Source organism: Pogoniulus pusillus, chromosome 6, assembly GCF_015220805.1.
Source record: "Pogoniulus pusillus isolate bPogPus1 chromosome 6, bPogPus1.pri, whole genome shotgun sequence".
Taxonomy (NCBI): domain Eukaryota; kingdom Metazoa; phylum Chordata; class Aves; order Piciformes; family Lybiidae; genus Pogoniulus; species Pogoniulus pusillus.
Genome location: NC_087269.1, coordinates 32,911,486 through 32,930,261, shown reverse-complemented (window position 1 = coordinate 32,930,261; position 18,776 = coordinate 32,911,486).

Here is an 18,776-nt window from a genome sequence, read left to right as displayed (position 1 = left end):
AGGACTTTAAGGTCCCCTGAAACAATATAAAGAGAAGTGGCAATATGAATGGCAAACCCAGTCATGCTTCAGTGAATTAAAAATTTCACACATTTCCTTTCTGCTTAAGTGGACATCTAAGAACTGTCATGGGGCTTATAGGTATAATTTTTTTAATTAAAGCTAATTTTTACAGTAGCTTGTTCATGCCCTAGTGAAGAATAAAGTCTCTGCACATTAGATCCTTTGCATGCACAATCAAATTATTTCTGTATCTTTTCTAGTCCCGTGAGATGTATATGCTCATGTGTTGTTTTTTTTATGCTGTTATTTTGGTGGATCTGTCTTCAGCAGTGTTGTTACCTTCCAATTCTCCCTAAACAGCAAAGATCATCTTATTTGTTTATGTATTTAAAAATTCAGAACGTAGCCTGAGGCTTTTTAGATGAAGATACTGTGTAACAGGAGCTTCCTAAATCAATGTCCATGACAAATTAAACCAATACACAAATGCCTAGAATTCCTCAGTGATAATATTAAGGACTTTGGTGTAGTTTGCGTTAGTTGTATGATGGACGGAGACTTTTGGACTTGTTTGCTCCATAATTGCACTGTGAGTTACATCCCTTTGAAAAGGAGGTGACTGGGCAGCAGAGAAAATATTTCCCTATTTTCCTTGTCTAGCTGCTGCAATTTTAGCTCACTGGAACCTCTGAAGAGATTGCTGTTCCCTGAGCAGCTCTTGGTGCTGATGGGAGAAGCCTACAGGGTTGATCAGGGAGGGTCAGCCAGAAGCCTGATAGAAACTGAGATCATGGTTTAAAAAGCAAAGAGCAAAGCCAGTTGTGGAAGAAATGGGAAAGGATGACTTCTCCTTAGGAATTCATAATAAAGTATTTATCATTCAGCTGAAGGCTGGGCTGGATTAGAGGCTGACTTGAAGGACATAATGGACAGGGAAGAAATCTGCTCCATGCAGGTTTTATTTCTTATTGTGACTCTTTCTGAGTTCTTCCTAGTGATAGATCCAGTTGAGAGCTCTTATCTGCTTCTGACATCGTGCTGTGTTTTGGTGGCTGGATTACAGCAGTCTCTTATGTGAATGAAGGATCTAAGCATTGTTAAAACCATCTTCCCACTAGTGTGTGCTGAGACACTTGTATAGTACGAGACAATGACAGTGCAGAGAGGACATCCCATCTGCTACCCTCTCCAAATCCCATATACTTATCAAACCTGTTCCATTTGGCTAAAGCAGCTTTTCTTCTGACTGTAGCAATAAGTCCTCTTCCAAATATTTCTTCCAGAGAAGTGAGGCCTTCCCAATCTGGTAGCAGTTGTCAAAGAGACGGTGGCAAGTATTTGGGTGCTGAGAGCCTTGTATGAAATGTCATCTCTCATGATAGCTGAAGCTGGGAGACAATTGGTTATGGCTATGATTAAAGACACTTTGGCACAAGTTGTGACACACAGTAGCAACTGCAACACAAACCTTCCAGATACCAGCTGCTAGTATAAGTTGGAGTACGCATGTGCCTTCTTTTCTATGTTATGCGTGGATCAAGCAACATACCACAAAGGCTGCTTCCAGTTTCTATCAATTTCTGCAGAAAAAAAATTGCTGCCAGAGCTTGCAAACTTTGTCTGGATGCCTTGTAAGATACAACAAAATCTACTATCTAGAAGCTGGGTACCAAAGAAAACCAAATATAAGGGATAAATTTCAATTAACCGCTACAGTAATTTATTGAGTAAAGTGGTTTGTGATCTTTACTTTAGTCTTTAAATAAGAGTTTGCTTTGTAAGAAGAGTCCTTTTAATTCAGCTTCATTTTGTTGCTTTTGGTACAGAAACTGCCAGCGTGCATTCAATACACTCTCATACAGATCTGGTTAGTTAACTGCCAGAGTTCTTCCTGTCCTTAAAAGTCTTTGGCTGTGTGTCCTGCATGCCTTTGAATTTCCTGCTTTTGCTTGTTAAGAATTGTTACCGTCTCCTGTTCATGTATTTCTGGCTGAAATGAAAAGACAAAGGATATGGAATGAGATATTTTGTTGCATTTTAAGTCTTGTTGTTTACTTTCTTTTGGAGAGGTACATAAGGCACCTCCTAATTTAAGATGAACTTCTCACTTAAAAACAAAATTTGATCTGTCTATATAAAGACTAAAAACTGTTAGGACCAGGTTTATCACCTCTGACATCTTTGGTTTGTCATCACCAAACTTATCTTTCCAAAATCTTCTTCTAATATAACTGGAGCAGTGAAAATCAGTGTGAATGTTTAGAAAAAAAGAAGCTAACAACTCATTAATTTTGTCATCTAGACTTGGAGCAATCTCTGGTGTTTGTGTAATTAAAGCAATTTAGTTGATTTCACATTCTGCCTCCTGCAGAATGGTGCCAGTTGTAGGTTGTGGATAGTATAGGTAACGTGAATAGGTTGTTGAACAGGGCTTGCTGTTGCCCAGGCCATTTATTTCACATGCACAGCTTCAATTATGTTATCATTGTAAGCTCTTGTATTGATTAGGTGAGAAGCAGTAATTTCTCAATGGATTATAGAAGCCAGTATGTAATGAATGTTTCTGACATAAAAAAACTCCAACTTATTAATAGGAAAATATCTGTGTTAGATATTACCTAGAATAAAATGGAGATATCATATATTACATATACATCTGTTGTTCAGCTTGTCATAAATAATAAAATTAGTGGCCATCAGGGCAAGTGAGGTGATTTTGGCCCTTTGCTCTTGTGAGACACATTTAGAATACTGCTTCCAGTTCTGATAATTCCATCACTGGAAGAAGTCCAGAGGAGGGCCATGAAGATGATCCAAGGACTGGAACACCTCTGCTATGAGGGTAGGCTGAGGGTGCTGGGTTTGCTTAGCCTAGAGAAGACTCCATGGGGGGACCTTTTAGCTATTTTGCAATACCTGAATGGATGCTACAGAAAGGCTGGAGAGGGACTTTTCAGGAGTGTCTAGCAATAGGACAAGGAGGAATGGTTTTAAGATGAGGCAGAGTAGGCTTAGACTGGATCTTAGGAAGAAGTTCTTCAGTGTGAAGGTGGTGGAATTCTGGAATAGGTTCCCAGCAAGACTCTGGATGTGGTCTAGTTGAGAATTGTCCCTGCCAATGAGGTCAAAGTAGATATCTCTAAGGTCTCTTCCAACCTAAGTAATTTTATGATTCTTATGTGCATACATTTGTTTAAAATCCTATAAAAATTGTCATAGAATTACAGAATTGCAGAATATCAGGGGCTGAAAGGGGCCCCAAAAGATCATCTAGTCCAACCCCCCTGCCAGAGCAGGATCACCTAGAGCAGATCACACAGGAATGCACCCAGATGGGTTTTGAATATCTCCAGAGAGATATCTCCACAACTTCCATGGGCAGCCTGTTCCAGTGTTCTGTCACTCTCAAGGGAAAAAAATCCTCCTCATGTTTAAAGGAAACTTCCTATGCATCAGCTTCCACCCTTTGCACCTTGTCCTGTCACTGGGCATCACTGAGCAGAGCCTGGCTCCAGCCTCCTGGCACTCACCCTTTACATATTTAATAACATTGATGGAGTCACCTCTCAGTCTCCTCTTCTCTAAGCTAAACAGCCCCAGATCCCTCAGGCTCTTCTCATAAGAGAGATGTTCCATTCCCTTAATCATCTTTGTGGCTCTGTGCTGGACCCTCTCACACAGTTCTATGCCTCTCTTGAACTGAGTGGCCCAGAACTGAACACAGTACTCCATGTGTGGCCTCATCAGGGCAGAGTAGAGGGGAAGGAGAACCTCTTTCGACCTACTAGCCACGACCCTTCTAATACACCCTAGAATAGCATTGCCACTTCTGGCCATGAGTGCATATTGCTGGCTCATGGTCAACTTCCCATGAACTAGGACCCCCAAATCCTTTTCCCCTTCACTGCCTTCCAGCCGATCAGTCTTCAACCTATACTGATAGCTGGGATTGTTCTTTCCCAGGTGCAAGACTCCACACTTGTCCTTGTTGAATTTCATTAAATTTCTTTCTACCCAACCCTCCAACCTGTCCAAGTCTCACTGGATGGCAGCACAGCCTTCTGGTGTGGCAGCCACTCCACCCAGTTTGGTGTCATCAGCTACATGCTCTAAACCAATTTAACTTGTTTGAGGTGAACTATTTTTCACTAAGCCAATGCAAAAGAAAAAAAATTTATTTCTTTGATGTATTCATGTGAGAAATAGGAATTGAAATTGTATTATTCTGTGGAAAATAAATGAATTTGTGTGGGTTTGAGAAAAGAGAAGCCTCTTACGTATTAGATACTCTATGCAAGCTGGTGGTACTGTTGCATAGGGGTTTTGCTAATGGCTAGGTCTAGGTTGTTTGGTCACATGGATTGCCTTTCCATCAGTTCTATTTTAATTTTTTTTGGGCTAAATGAGCCTGCTGAGGTTTTCAAATCCGTAACTGGAAGCTTTTTCCAAACAGTTTTCTCAGCCGGAGAAAATCGTGCAACACTATTCCAAAGTCTTATTGGCAAGGCATTTTGGTCAACACAGCATGATTTTCTTCTAGTTTAAAGATAATTTTTCACCAGATAGGAGCATACTTGTCATTTGTATCTTTCTAGTTCTTTTTGAAACTCTGAGGCAGCTAACACACAAGCTCAGAGATGCAAAGCTCACGTGCATTTTGTTAGCTATTGAAGACTTCAGTTTTGACTCGTCCCACCTGTCTCTGTCAGTCTCTCCAGGATCTGTCTGTACATGATTTGGGAGCATGTTCAAGCTGTCTGGCTGTGGGCCTGGCACAAGCAGGTGGTCAATGAAACAGTTTGATTGCCCAGACATGTACCATAGGTGAAGGCTAATGTTCAGTGGACTGTGAGCTGAAAGAGCGAATGCATCTAGCAAAGTGAAAACAGATGATAATGGAAATGTAAGCTAATAGCTATTGTCTTGTGTGGCCAGTGGATTCTACTATATATCTATTGCATGACTACAGCCCAAAATATTAGGAAGTATCATTGCAGTTTTGCACTGCTGAATTTCTGAATAGATTTGGCATGAGCATGAAGAGGTGGGACAGAGCTGCAGTGTGCATCATGTGAAGCTGCATTATGGAAGAAATACACACTGGAGGTTGCACTGGTGTGGGCATTGCTTGTGGTTTATCAATTAGGTATCTGCTGTTAGCACTGTTGTTCAGCTGCCATTTTGCTCTCTGTCCCCACAGAAGTCCCTAGATAAGTACTGTGGCACAATCCTCGGGACCCCTTAAGTGTGGTGGTTTGCACAGTAACTTGAATTAGAGATCTGAGGGAAATTTTAGAGAGGGTTTCTTATAGAAAATAGTGCAAACCTTTTACTTATGAAGCACATCCCTTTGGCTACATATTTACAAGATGAAGGTGAGGCTGAATAGGTTGACATTACACTTAGTGCACTGGCAGCTTCACTTGTAAGTTCAGTCTGTCTCACATCTCCTATTGCCCAGTCTCTCTCATCTTCCTTGCTGCTTATTCAGTGTTTTGTTCACACATTACCAGACAAACAGGGTTCAGGGCACTGTGATCTTAACCGTGTAATGGAACTGGTTCCAGATGTGTATTTATATATTAAACACAACAAAAACCTCAATGTTTTTTTCTCATAAGAGTCACCATTTTGAAAAGACTAGGATTAGAAGCTGTCACCTAAAAAAAAAATTAAAGAAGTCTTCTTTCTCCATGTATCATTTAGAGTAATTCCGTATGGTGGACACCACTTCATAGTTATAGTTTCACAAACTAAAAAAGGGACCATATTCATAATCTAAAACCAAGGATCCACAACTAAACAGGAAGCCCTGGGCTGATAATGTGGATGGGTGCTTATAAGTTAACCATCTCAGTTTGACTTTGTGAATTGGTTTGTGTTTCCTGTCTACTTTATCAATCTGTTAATGAGCCAAGTTACCTTCAGATATAGCAACATATAAATTTTACACATTGTGCTAGTTTGAAGCAGGGTAGAATGTTTTGGTGAGAAGAGCTAGATCATAGGCTGTGAAAGGAAAACTTTAGATAACACTCTCGCCATTTTGTCTCACTCTCTGCCTTGAGCTGCTGGCTGAGCAACATCTTACTCCCTAACCTCACTTTCCATTTGGACTAACCTTTGCTTCTTAACCTCTTCGCCGAACCTCTATTCTTCCCTGGGACTGGGGCAAGGTTGAGAGGGGTAGGGGGAAGGTGAAGGGGTGGCTGAGAGCCTCTCCTGGGGACTCAGGTTTCTGGGGGGGGAGTTGTGTTTCTGTATTACCTTTTACCTTGTATATTTCTGTCTATAACTGTATATACTGTAAATATCTGCTTGTATATTGTGCTAAATGTAAATAAATAGCTTCATTTATATTCCCAGAGCCGGCTGAGACTAGTCTGGGTAACTTCGAAAGTGTGTGTGGGGGGGTGGGAAACACCTAAACCATCACACTCATATTTCCATACTATGTAATTTTTCATAGATACAGCTGTGACTTTTTATTCCACTGACACTTGCTTACACAATAAATAGCTAATATTGAGTGTTAGAGATTTTGTCTACATCAAATGCTGCATAAGCTTTGTAGTCAGCTAGAGGATCTGTAGTGTAGTTTACTTGTATGCTTTGGACTGTGCTGGAGAGAGCAAGCATCTGTGGTTTATTGTTTGGCCACAGTTTTGTAGCTAGTGTTTTGCTGCTGACCTGTTCTAGCATTTTGCTGTATTTGTTACAGCTATCTAGAAAGGTCAGTGGCTTGGGAGAGGCAGCGACTGAAGAAAATGCCAACACTTAGAAAGCAGCTGATGCTCTTAGGGGGAAATTAATAGGGTAAAGATGTAAAGTCAAAATAGACTTTGGATTATGTCAATGAACATGTATATGGGATTTAGACCACGTATTCATTCCATGAAGCAGAAATCCTGTTTCTTGCCAATGTACAGTTTCTGGAATCTGTCTTGAAACAGATAGGCTACTTCTCTTTTACATCATCCCAGTGCTGTTACCAGAGGCACAGTTTCTGTAACCATGGCCTGGTGAAGGTCTATATTTGTAGTTCATGCTTCTTAAATAAGTGTCTTAAAATACGCTTTTCTTGAGTTTGCACTCTGTAAAAGACTAGTGTGTGCAAAAGCAAACGTGAACTTAAGGAAATGCATTCTTGTGTCTTGGCATTCTAGAGAACTGCATATTAATAACAAGCAACTCATAAATGCAGTGATGATCTTCCTAGCTGTTGACCTGCAAAAGTACAGTATCTGAGAAAGAAGATACTAATTTGGATCTACTAAGAGTTGTCAAGTCTGTGCAGGCCAACATTGGCATTCATGTATTTGTGATCAAGATCCATGGAGAAAACATATTTACTAAAGTCATAGATGACAGCTGAGTTTGACCTTGTAGTGAGAGTCACTTAATGCTACTGCTGCAGGACATGATTTCTTTTCATCACTGTGTTGATTTTGCCAGAAAGTAAGTGTTCTTAGTACTGTTTTTAAAGGCTCAAATCGTTGTCAATACAATGAAAGACTGCAGACGTTTCTACTGAAAAAGGAGGAATAGTTTCCTTTCTAAAATTATTTGTTTCTAAGTAAGCTAGACATTAACCAGCTAAAACTTTTCCCATAGTTATTGCTACAGACTATTGTTTGTTTGGACTATAACACTGTACACATGTGATGGCAGGGTGACAAGAGTGATCTTGGTCATGCTAACAGGCATTTCTGCCTCTGTTGCACACTGAGGCTAAGTAGGCAGCCTCTAGAATATGAGAGGGAACACTGGAATATGATGCTGTCACATCCTAATAGTGAGACTGCATTGTTCCTTTCATTCCCTCCTCACCGTGAAGAAGGGTGTCTTTACTCCCTCTTTCTTTGCCCTGGTGTTTCCTTTCCCTGAGAAGGCTGAGATGAAGAGAGCACTTTACCTAAAATTTCATCCATTCACACACCTGATATGTCGGTAAACCAAAACTATTGAAATGAAAAGGGCATCAACTCATCCAGACTGATGTGAGGTGAGACCTGCAGTGTTTGATGCTATGACTGCATAACCTCTTCTCAAGTGCCTTAGAAGTTCACCCATATTGAAAGTGGGGGACAAAGCACAGTTCTTACACTCCCCTGCTTACAGGTCACTTTTCCTGTTCTGTTAGAAAGCTTTCTGAGCTTTGTCTTTGGCTTTTTTTTATCCATCAGATCTGGAGAAATTTTTGTTTTCCCCTATGAAAGCCAAGCCATTTCACTTAAGATTGGAGAATAGTGGTTTAGGTGAGGGCAGCACTACCCTGTGTTAATGGAAACTGGAGAGGGTTTATCCTTAATGTCATCTGAGCGGTTCTATCTACTCGACATATCACTGACTTTTATATGCAGCAGAACCTAGGCCTTATGCCCTTTTACAAAGGTATAGAGGCCTGTAAACATCTCATTTTGCCAGGCTTGTGCTGAAGAGTGAACTTGTTGATATACTTTGTGAATTATTATATACTTCACGTCCTCCACAATTAGTTTGTGGGATCCTCACTCTTCCCATATTAGAAAGGTGGCAGAATTTTCAGGACTTGTGGATTAATTACCAAACAATCTTTAAAGCAATTAATTTAACTCTGGCCAAGAAATAAATATTCTCTTTGAGCTGTTTGCTCAAGGATGGTGTGCTACTTCAGGCATACTTGTAGCTGTTATTAATAATAATCATTACACCACAGCTGTCAGGGCTTACAGCAGTATCTGCAACCTGGAACTTTTCATCCATGTGACAAGATGTTGAATCTAATTAGAGGAGCTTTTGTTTTGTTTATACTTATCTATTGTGAAGGGAGGAAGAGGAATGAAAAACAGCAAGTATTTATGTGATCCTGGAATGGGAAGCAGGAATTCATCTCCTCTGGACATCCCAGATGCTTTGATTCTTCTCTGGATGTTTCAGTGGCTTTTCTTTGACCTTGGGAGAGCAGGCTCATAAGATGAGTAGGGGATGAAGAGGTTGTGTCCTGTGTTAAAGTCCATTTTTGGCTTCAAGCTGATTGTTATAATCATTTGCAACACAAAGTTGCCCAGGTTTGCCTTTTAGCAATTTCAGACATGTGTTTAGTGTAAAACAGGAAGAGGTTGATGTTTGTTTACACAAAGGGTTTTGCTGGTTTTCTGCCAGTGAGCATACTTGAAGGTAAAAAGTGAGCAAATCTGTATGCAGTCACTGTAACACCAACACAATTCTTTAGACCAGTCTGCTTACAGAGTTCTCTTCAACCATCACCACTTTCCTTGGTGATGTTCAAGCAATCTATTCACATGTGGGGCCTTCACCTGGGAGAACAACAACAATCATCAAATAGGTTAAAAATGTTTGTTCATTTTGTGTTAGGAAGAAGCTGGAAAGGATGAGAGAAGTTGAAGTATTATGGGTTAGTACAAACTTTGCAGGAACCTCTGGAGTGAAGAGAGGAGGATGCGGATTGAAGAAACTGGAGCCCTGAGGGCAATTCTCTAAAAATACCTTAGAAAAATACTGTCAGTAATATGATTCTTAAGACACTAAGTCCTGCACTCTTAATTGAAAAGTGCCAGAGGTAAGGTGTTCACCTTGAAACTCATTATCTGCTTAAAACAGTTTCTTTCGTTTGCTACTGCTAAAGACACTTTAAATTGAAGTAGAGGTTAAAGTCTGAAATACACTTTTCTTACTGAGAGAATTTCTCAAATGGAAGGGGTAGAGTCCAGCTAATAAGGCCTAGTTTATTTAGGATATGTATTTATGATTTATCTATTATTTTCTTCCTCTGAGTTTGATAATTTTCCTCCTCTTGCCTCAAACCACTGCAATATGGGAGGTTTAATTGTAACTCTAGATTGAAGTACCTGTGCGTATTTATGTGTCACTGCATGCGTCTTTGGGCGCTACAGTGATTCAGGGGGCCACCTTAGAGACCTTATCCTGAAAGTAGTCTCCTCAGTCTAACTAAATGAAAGAAGCAGAAAGAAAAGGAAATTAATTTCCCAGAACAGCCTGAAAACAGAAACATCAAAATTTCAGTGATTTATATGAAGTCATATACAGAGTCTCACACAAACACAAAGACTATTGAATATGAGTATTGATTACTACTTATTTTTTCATAGTATATAATGAGAAAAGAATTTGTGCTGTGATTAGATATCTGATATCCTGTCCTTAAAGTTAAGTGCAAATACTTGAAAAACTAGAGAAAAGAAAGAGGATAATTTATTTGCAAGACAGAATAAAGCTCTTCTCCGGCAATCGAAAACCGAACCCCAGGAGAGGCAGCAATTGTTCTTGAGTGATTCGTATCACTCTGTTGCAGAGGAGGAGAGAAAGAGAAATCGAAGACTGGGAGAGGCAGTAGGGTTTTACAGCTTTAAGGACTACTTCACTTATCTCCAGAGCTCATATTTAATCCAGAATTCAGTTCAGCAGTTTGAAAAATCAATGTCTGTTCCCGATTCACCTTCATACTCTTAGGCATATCTTCATTAATCCTGTGATTCAGGAATAAGACAGCCATATGTGTCTGGGGACACCTATCCATAGTGCAAACAGAATATAGCTCTGATTTCTCCTGGAATCTATTTCCATAGTTATCTTACTCACACAAAGCAAGAGGTTTGCAAGAAATGAGCTAAGCGACCTTTCCCCAGTTCTGCCGCCTCCTTGCACTGCTAGGAGTGCAGCATTCATCTAGCAGGTTGCTGTTGAGAGAGAAATGAATGGCTGACTCAAATTGATAACTACTTCATGCTTCCTGAGCTGTGCAGTAGCAACAGGAATTAGTCCTGCCTTTTCTTGCCTTCCCTTCAAACTTGCCAGAATGCAGTAAGCTATCCACCCCAGCAAAAGCAGTGGATAGTGAAGCAGGCTGCTCTGTGCTTGGTGGATGTCCAAAACCTGACTGCATTCAGGCACAAGCTCAGCAAGGATGAGGGCTATAGCAAGCCAGTGAACACTGAGCATCTTTGATGTTTTGGGTTTTTTTACACCACAATTGTTTGTGTAAGGAGATTAACAGTGACAAACAAAAGTTGAAGCAAATGGGATGACTTGCTGTTCCCTCTAGTTTTCCCCATATTTCATTTCAGTATTTAAATTGCAAATCCAAAGTCTAATTTGTTGTTTGTTTGTTTGTTTTTTCTGCTTTCCTTTTTCTTGTTGGAGTTGCATGGTGTGAAACAAAGTAAGTCCCGAATCATTCTGAGAGGAAGGGATATGATGGCTGCTTCATTTCACCATTAGGAGCTGTGCTTTAGACTTCAGCTATTCTTAGTCCTGTTTGCCTAATGCTGCAAGAGGCACACAGCTGTTTCAGGACCATGAAACACATGTAATCCATCATCTGAATAAGAGAGACTGAGCTGCAGAAAATGGTTGATTATTGGTCCAGAACTTACTAAATTCAATGGCCATGTTTCTTTCACCTCAGCAATCCCTGGGTCATGGTCCTCACTGTATCAGCACTTTTAGAAACAGAGCCTGTCCCTGACACTGAATTACAGGTCTAAGTCCAACACATTTCTGGAATTCTAAGGTTCATTTCTCCCCAACTCACTACACATCATCATTGACCTTGTGACTTATGTGTGGCAAGATGAAGTTATTCTTTAAGGCTGCTTTCATGAGCAGTTTCAAGCTATGCTCACTGAAAGTTACCATTTAAGTCTGTATTCTGTGACTGCTTTATGCTTTAAAATCAATCCTCAGAGTGCTATTTGAAATCTGATTTTCTGCAGAAATTTCTAATATCCATGAAAGCTAGCAGGCAGCCTTGAACAGACTTGATTTTGTGAGGTGTAGGCTTGCATCAGGTAAGTGCTGAAGAAAGTTTCAGGCACTTTCTGTATTCCTTAGAACATGTTCTCCTTTTAGTTTGGCACTTCTTGTATCCAGGTTGCAAGTTTCTTTAGCTTATGGTCTTGGCAAAACAATTTGTGTAGTTCGTGTAGTTTTTCTGAACACCAAAGCAATCTCAATTTACTTGAAATATTTAAGCTTCTGTATGCTTGATTCCATATGCTTTGTAGGTAAGTAACTCTTGGCAGCGCTTTCTAGAGCATTCCCTATTAAATGAAGGGTGATTTGAGTCTTGATGGACTACACAGAAAGCCAGGGCTTGTCAGCTAGAGTGAGACAGAACCAAGATACACATGGTGGTGTGTTAATGTGGCAGAGTACTAGCAGAAGACAAGAAACCCAGGGAAAATGAGCTGCAGGAAAGCTACATCCATGCTTCTTCCTAGTTAGTAAGGTTTTTCTTGTATGTAAGGGGTGTGCGAGTGGTCAGACAAACAAGACTAAGCACAGAATAGTAGATAGGTCTATGTGATTGGGTGCAGACAAATACATCTTTTGCCCATACCTAAATCTGGCTACAAGCTGGTGTGGCAGCTTGTCCTGTGCAGTAGTTTGGTGTGGAGCCTGAGGTAATAGGTGTCCCTCTCAGTAAGGCTTATTATTGCTGGCACAGTGCCATAGCAGCATAGCTATATGGCCCATGGACTGCTGCTGCCTTGCCTTAGGAGCATGCAGAGACAGAGACTGTATGTGTCTACACTGGTCTGCATATACATGTCCTCTTATTTCCCTAGTTGTGTCCAATGTATTCAACAGCTAGTGCTGTTCTTAGTTTGCTGTGGTGTGAGACACATTTCTCTTCAGTTCACTCAGGGGTGCCCACACTAGGAAATGCTTTTCCATCCTGTTCCAAAACACCTCAAAAATACTCAACCTTATATACTTAGATACCTCTGTGGAAGTTTATAGAAAGTAGCCTGAATCACACCCCTTCCCCCACAGAATGAAAGTGGTTGGAAGGAACTTCTGGAGATCATCTAGTCCAATCCCCTCTTAGAGCAGATTTACCTGTAGTAGGTTCACCTAGAGCAGGTTGCACAGGACTGCATGCAGGCAGGCTTTGAATGCCTCCAGAGGTGGGTGAGAAAAAAAGATCAACTTTGTTTTGGGAGCATGAAGAAAGCAAGAACAATGTTATGTCCTGTGTTATTGCTATTTTAAACATACCAATTGTAGTCACTATACAGTGAAAGTAAAAATGACAGAATCATCAATTTACATTTCAAGTTAGAGTCTTTTATTAAAGAGAAAGATTAAAAGGTTTGGCCAAAGGTATTTTATGGCAACCTCACAGGTCTTTAGTGGAGTAATAGGAATGTGGCTGGCAGTTTTCAAATGTAGTATACCCTGGGGCAAGCTGTGTGAGAAAGGAAGCGACAGGGAAGGGGCAGAACAAAAAACTTCCCAATACTTGTCTTCTGCGAGGAAGAACAAATGTTCAGTTAGTCCTGCACATTTTCAATTGCTCATCTGAAGTTCTAAGGGTTAGTGGGCTAGGGCACATCCTATTTGCAGCCTCATGATAAGCAGCTGTTTCCTTGGCAAATTCATTTCTGAAAGTGAGATAATCCGATTTGAATGGAGCTGCAGACACCCACTCATTCTGCCAAGAGAGGAAGGAAAAGAAAGATTTATTTTCTGTTTCTTCCTTTTCACTCTACCATGATTTGAGGAGCGATAAAAGCCTTGGCCTTGTTTCTCTCCTTCTTGTTTGTGGCCTTTGAGAGCTCTGTAAGCTTGGTTATTTTTGCTGGAAATTACAAAGTCACTGCATTCTCCTTGGTATAATTCTTAAATCTGTAAAAATGAGGTTGTGCCAACACACAGGATTTTCTTTCTAATTCAGCAAGGAATGCAAGCAAGTGTTTGATTTAAAGTGTAAATTAAGCTCACCTGTATTCAGCAGAGCTCTTAAGCTATTCGTATTGAGGACTTGCAGTGCCCGAGAGTGTGCAAAACTCCTTATAATATTGAGTCTGCATGGGCATCTGTGCACTGTATGCCTCCAGGAGTCCATCTCTTATTTATCAGATGCCACAGTTGTTCAGCAATTTCACAGTAAGTTTTTGAAAGTTTTTCACCTTCACTTGAGAGGAAAAAGTATTTTTGTATCTCACTGTGACTTTTTTCCTAATCTCCTTCTCTATTTTGACATTTTCTGGAGCTTGCTTGAATCTTTCTCTGGGTACAGATGTCTCTTGTGAACTGCATGGTATGCAAACCACACTGCTCTTTCATCAACTTCCCTCAGGCCCTGATCCATCTGAGACTGATCAACAGTCACTGAGTTGTCATGTTCTGTCCTTTCTGCACTTCCACTCAGCACTGTGCATGAACATAAAATGAGGTATGAGTAAGTCTGAGCCTTGCACAGCATGGATTTGGAAATACCAGTGAAGTGAGGATGAAGCATGGACAAGAAACAAAAGAATGGGCCAGAGGCATTGGGGCTTTCTAAAAGGCAGACAGAAGAAACCATTTTTATTTTTCTTTGTCTTCTGAGGGATGGCTGTTGTTTGGCTTCCCAGACAGGCTGCTAGGTAGAGAGATTGAGAGGCATGAACAGCACCTGGCTGAGCTCTGCTGCATTATATTGTGACAGAAGGAGCACAGGATCAAGCAGCACCAACAAAATACTGAGGCCCAGTCTGGAGAAGGCACTTCCTGATAAAGAAAACTGCTTGAAAATGTTCATATCTAACACTTGATGTACTGTATGATGACTTGCTGGAGAGGGACAGCACCTGCAGCAAGACCCATCTGAGACAGGCTCTGCCAAGTGACCTGCAGAGATTTATTCCTCCAGAGACCTGTTTTGTTCAGGAGTTGTCAAGATTACCATAAGGGCACTGCACTTATGGGTGTTTCCCCTCTGTGCTGGTAGCCTGGTCAGAGGTGGCTGTCATTCCTGAATGATTTTTATATCTCCTATTTTAATGTTATTCTACCCTAGACATTTTATTTGGTTTTAGATTAAGAAAGGTAACTTTTCACCCTTCCTGCAGCTATGTATGGTGTATTTACCATTAGACATCAATATCCTTTAGGCAGGATTCACTCAAGGCTATATGTCTCCAAAATTATATCCCTGACTCATAATATGTCTCGACTATGAAAAGAAGTTACCTCAGCAATATGAACTTAGAAGGAACATAATTTCCATATTTAGAAATATGCTTAGTTAGTGAATCATAGAATCAGTCGGGGTTGGAAGGGACCACAAGCATCATCTAGTTCCAACTCCCCTGCCATGGGCAGGGACACCTTACCCTAGATCAGGTTGCCCAGAGCTTCATCCAGCCTGGCCTTAAAGACCTCCAGGCATGGGGCCCCAACCACCTCCCTGGGCAACCCATTTCAGCCTCTCACCACTTCTCATGGTGAAAAACTTCCTCCTCATGTCCAGTCTGAACCTACTCACCGCTAGCTTTGCTCCCTTCCCCCTAGTCCTGTCACTCCCTGAGAGCTTAGAAAGTCCCTCCCCAGCATTTTTGTATACCTCCTTCAGATACTGAAAGGCCACAAGAAGGTCACCTGCGAGCCTCCTCTTCTTCAGACTGAACAGCCCCAACTTTTTCAGTCAGTCCTCATAGCAGAGCTGCTCCAGCCCTCTGAGCATCCTTGCGGCCTTTCTCTGGACACACTCCAGCATCTCCACATCCCTCTTGTAATAGAGGCTCCAGAACTGGATGAAGTACTCCGTGTGGGGTCTCGGCAGAGCAGAGGGAGAGAATCACCTCCCTCGACCTGCTGCCACACTTCTGCTGATGCAGCCCAGGATCTGGTTGGCTCTCTGGGCTGCAAGTGCATTATCTGTAAAGTATTTGTTGGCTGTAATTGCTGAATCCTCTGTCAGTTGGTCAGACTTCATGGTAGTAAAATAGGTCTCTCCCTGATCAACTTCTGTTATTTAAAGGCTGCACATGGATGCTTTTGTACATTGGGTGGCAGTGACAGCCCAAAGGTTAAATGTCTGCCTTTCCGCTTCTGTGTAACACTCACATAGTCTTTTCAGGGCTTTTCTAGCTACTCCTAAATCAGAGAGCCCTCGCTATAATCAATTTCTTTTTTTATGTAGTGTTTTCAAGGAAGCAAGTGATGCCTTTTCACTGTGATAGTGCAGATGATGACATTTTTCCCTGTAGCAAGCTAGAAAACATTTTTTGTCTGTTCCTAGAAGGTTATTTTGAAGTGGAGAAAAAAAATCCAAATGCCATCTATGACAGGCAAAAGTAACAAGTCACTGCTATTAGGTCTTTGTTGCTGCCCATATTCTGGTGGCCCAGATGTACTTTTGATGCATTTGGCTGAGCCCCTCACCTCAGCATCTCTTTTTTGTTTACTTCCTGAAATTTGTTCTGGAAATACCAAGGTACTTTTTTTTTTGTTTTGTTTTGTTTGTTTTTTCCATAATAAAAGATTTGGGAGTTTGAGTTGGTTTAGTTGGGGCAATTAATGAGGCAGGAATTATAAAACTCCAAAAAGCTCCACCCACAAATTATATATGAACTAGTTAAATCTGGGCTCTAATTTGGTCAGAAAAATCCTCACAAGGATGCTTATGGGCAATTCATTAATTTAAGAGAATCAGAAAATTGGAAAAGTTTAGCCACAAAATGGCATTGCCCCACTTACAAATAAAAGGCAGCCTGGGGCCCTAGGCAATGTCTGTGCTACTCACGGCAGTGGAGTAGGAATTTTGAGGTAGTCCCTGGCTCCATTGTGGTAGTGCTGGAAATGCTCAGTGTCTTGATAGCTATTGAGAGGCATCTAGGTCTTTCCAGGCTCTAGCAGGGTGCTAGAGGGGAAAGAAGAAGATGATCTCTGACCTGATCCTGGTTCCTCTTGGCCCATGCAGAGGTGCAGGCAGAATCTCTTGCAGATGTGCAGAGAGCATGTTGGTGGCACTTCTCAGCACATCATGAAGCACTTAATGCCTTCTCCTGGGAAACTTGAGGCACTTAGGTTTCCAGGTAGTTCAAGCCCAAACATCAGGGCTAAGATGGTCTGAAGCACAAGGCAGAGCAGAACACGTCCAAGAGCAGTGAGGCAGAGGCAGCCAAGCAGAAGCAGCACAACTGCTTGCAACTTAGCTCAATTTATATTATTTGCCCAAGTGTAATGGCTCCTTTGGCCACAGAGATTCAGCAATCGAAATAGCATTTGCAAAGCTGACCATATTAGGTGAAACCAGGGCTTGCTCACCCTTATCTGGGCAAGACACTAATAAGTACCTAAACACCTCTGAGTACCTGTTTATCACTTTATGAGGGGACATAATGGCCCAAGCCTTTGTTTTCCTCCTGCCCTTGCTTCCCCATCAGCAGAAGGGTGTGACAAGCCAAGACATCTAATAGACCTCTTAGCCTTCCAGGACATGTGTGTATGGGAAGGAATATGGCAAAAGGGTACTGCAATTGGTGTGGCTGTGGTGTGCTATGCAGTCTGACTGCACTTCATTTATTATGTTGCTACATAAATATTAGCAGACTTCATACTTAGTAGTTCATAGCTATGCTTCCTATAGGACATTTCTCAGTATGTGTCAGTGGGTGGTATTGAAGTGTTGTATATGGAACTGACTCCAGACAGTTAACAAGCAGTTTTTATGATGTTTGCCCCATTCCTTCCTCTGAGAGCATTATTAGTTTGATAAAGGTGATGACCTTGCTACTAGAAGAAGATTCTGGAAGAGAATATTATGTCCTTGACAGATATATCTAGAAGTCAGAACACAGAGCAGATCTGGGTTGGAATTAAGTTTACAGACATCAGCTTGAACCTGAGAAAAGTCTTTAAGCTTCTGGACTGAATGGCTTCTAATGTAATGGAAAATACAGCATTTAAAACTCTTAGACTGAGGAAAAGAGAACTGCAGCCTGAGAGCTCACCATGGTGGAGGCTGGGGATACAAGTATTTCTGTGACTGGAGCATGCAGATGTACTGCAGTAGTATGTGCTTATATTTGACAGTTAAAGCCTTCCTGGAAGTGCATTCTGGCATGGCCTAGGATCATCCTATTTCTGCAAGCTGGAAATTCTCTGATAAAGAGGATTTTTATTGGGGAAAAAAACTCATATTTGTCAAGTCTGACATTTCACAGAAATTTGTCAAGTTGAGGAACTTCTGACAAAACACATACAAGAATTATTGGAAATTAGCCTGGTCTGCTGCCACTAAACCCATGCATTGCTCTAGAGCAGGGGCTTCTGGAGTCCCAGTGGAGCATTTGCTAACTACTCTTTGAGCACCAATGGTGCTGAGATTTTGATTGCTCTTTATCTTTCAGCATCTAAAAGTGTCACTCCAGAGAATTTGCCCCAGAACTTGATGTTCTTGTTCCAGTACAAAGTGGACCACTCATTACAGTTGGAAGGCCTCTCAGAGGTTCCAGATGTGTGCTCTGCTAACAGTGGATGAGACTGCACAAATTTAGATAGACTTGGAAGTCTAGTGAGCTAGCCATTGGTCAAGAGGTTGAATTTTCCATTCAGTGACTAAGAGTTTACAGATTTGGGTGTTGGGAGGAGAGAATAAACCTGAGGGACTTATGACTTTCTGGGCCCCTCAATTCAAGAAGGATGTTGAGGTGTTGGAACATGTCCAGAGAAGGGCAACGAAGCTGGTGAGGGGCCTGGAGCACAAATCCTATGAGGACAGGTTGAGGGAGCTGGGCCTGTTTAGCCTGGAGAAGAGGAGGCTCAGGGATGATCTTATTACTGTCTACAACTACCTGAAAGGGCATTGTAGCCAGGTGGGGGGTGGCCTCTTCTCCCAGGTAACCAGCAATAGAACAAGGGGACACAGTCTCAAGTTGTGCCAGGGTAGGTATAGGCTGGATATTAGGAAGAAGTTCTTCACAGAGAGAGTGATTTCCCATTGGAATGGGCTGCCCAGGGAGGTGGTGGAGGCACCG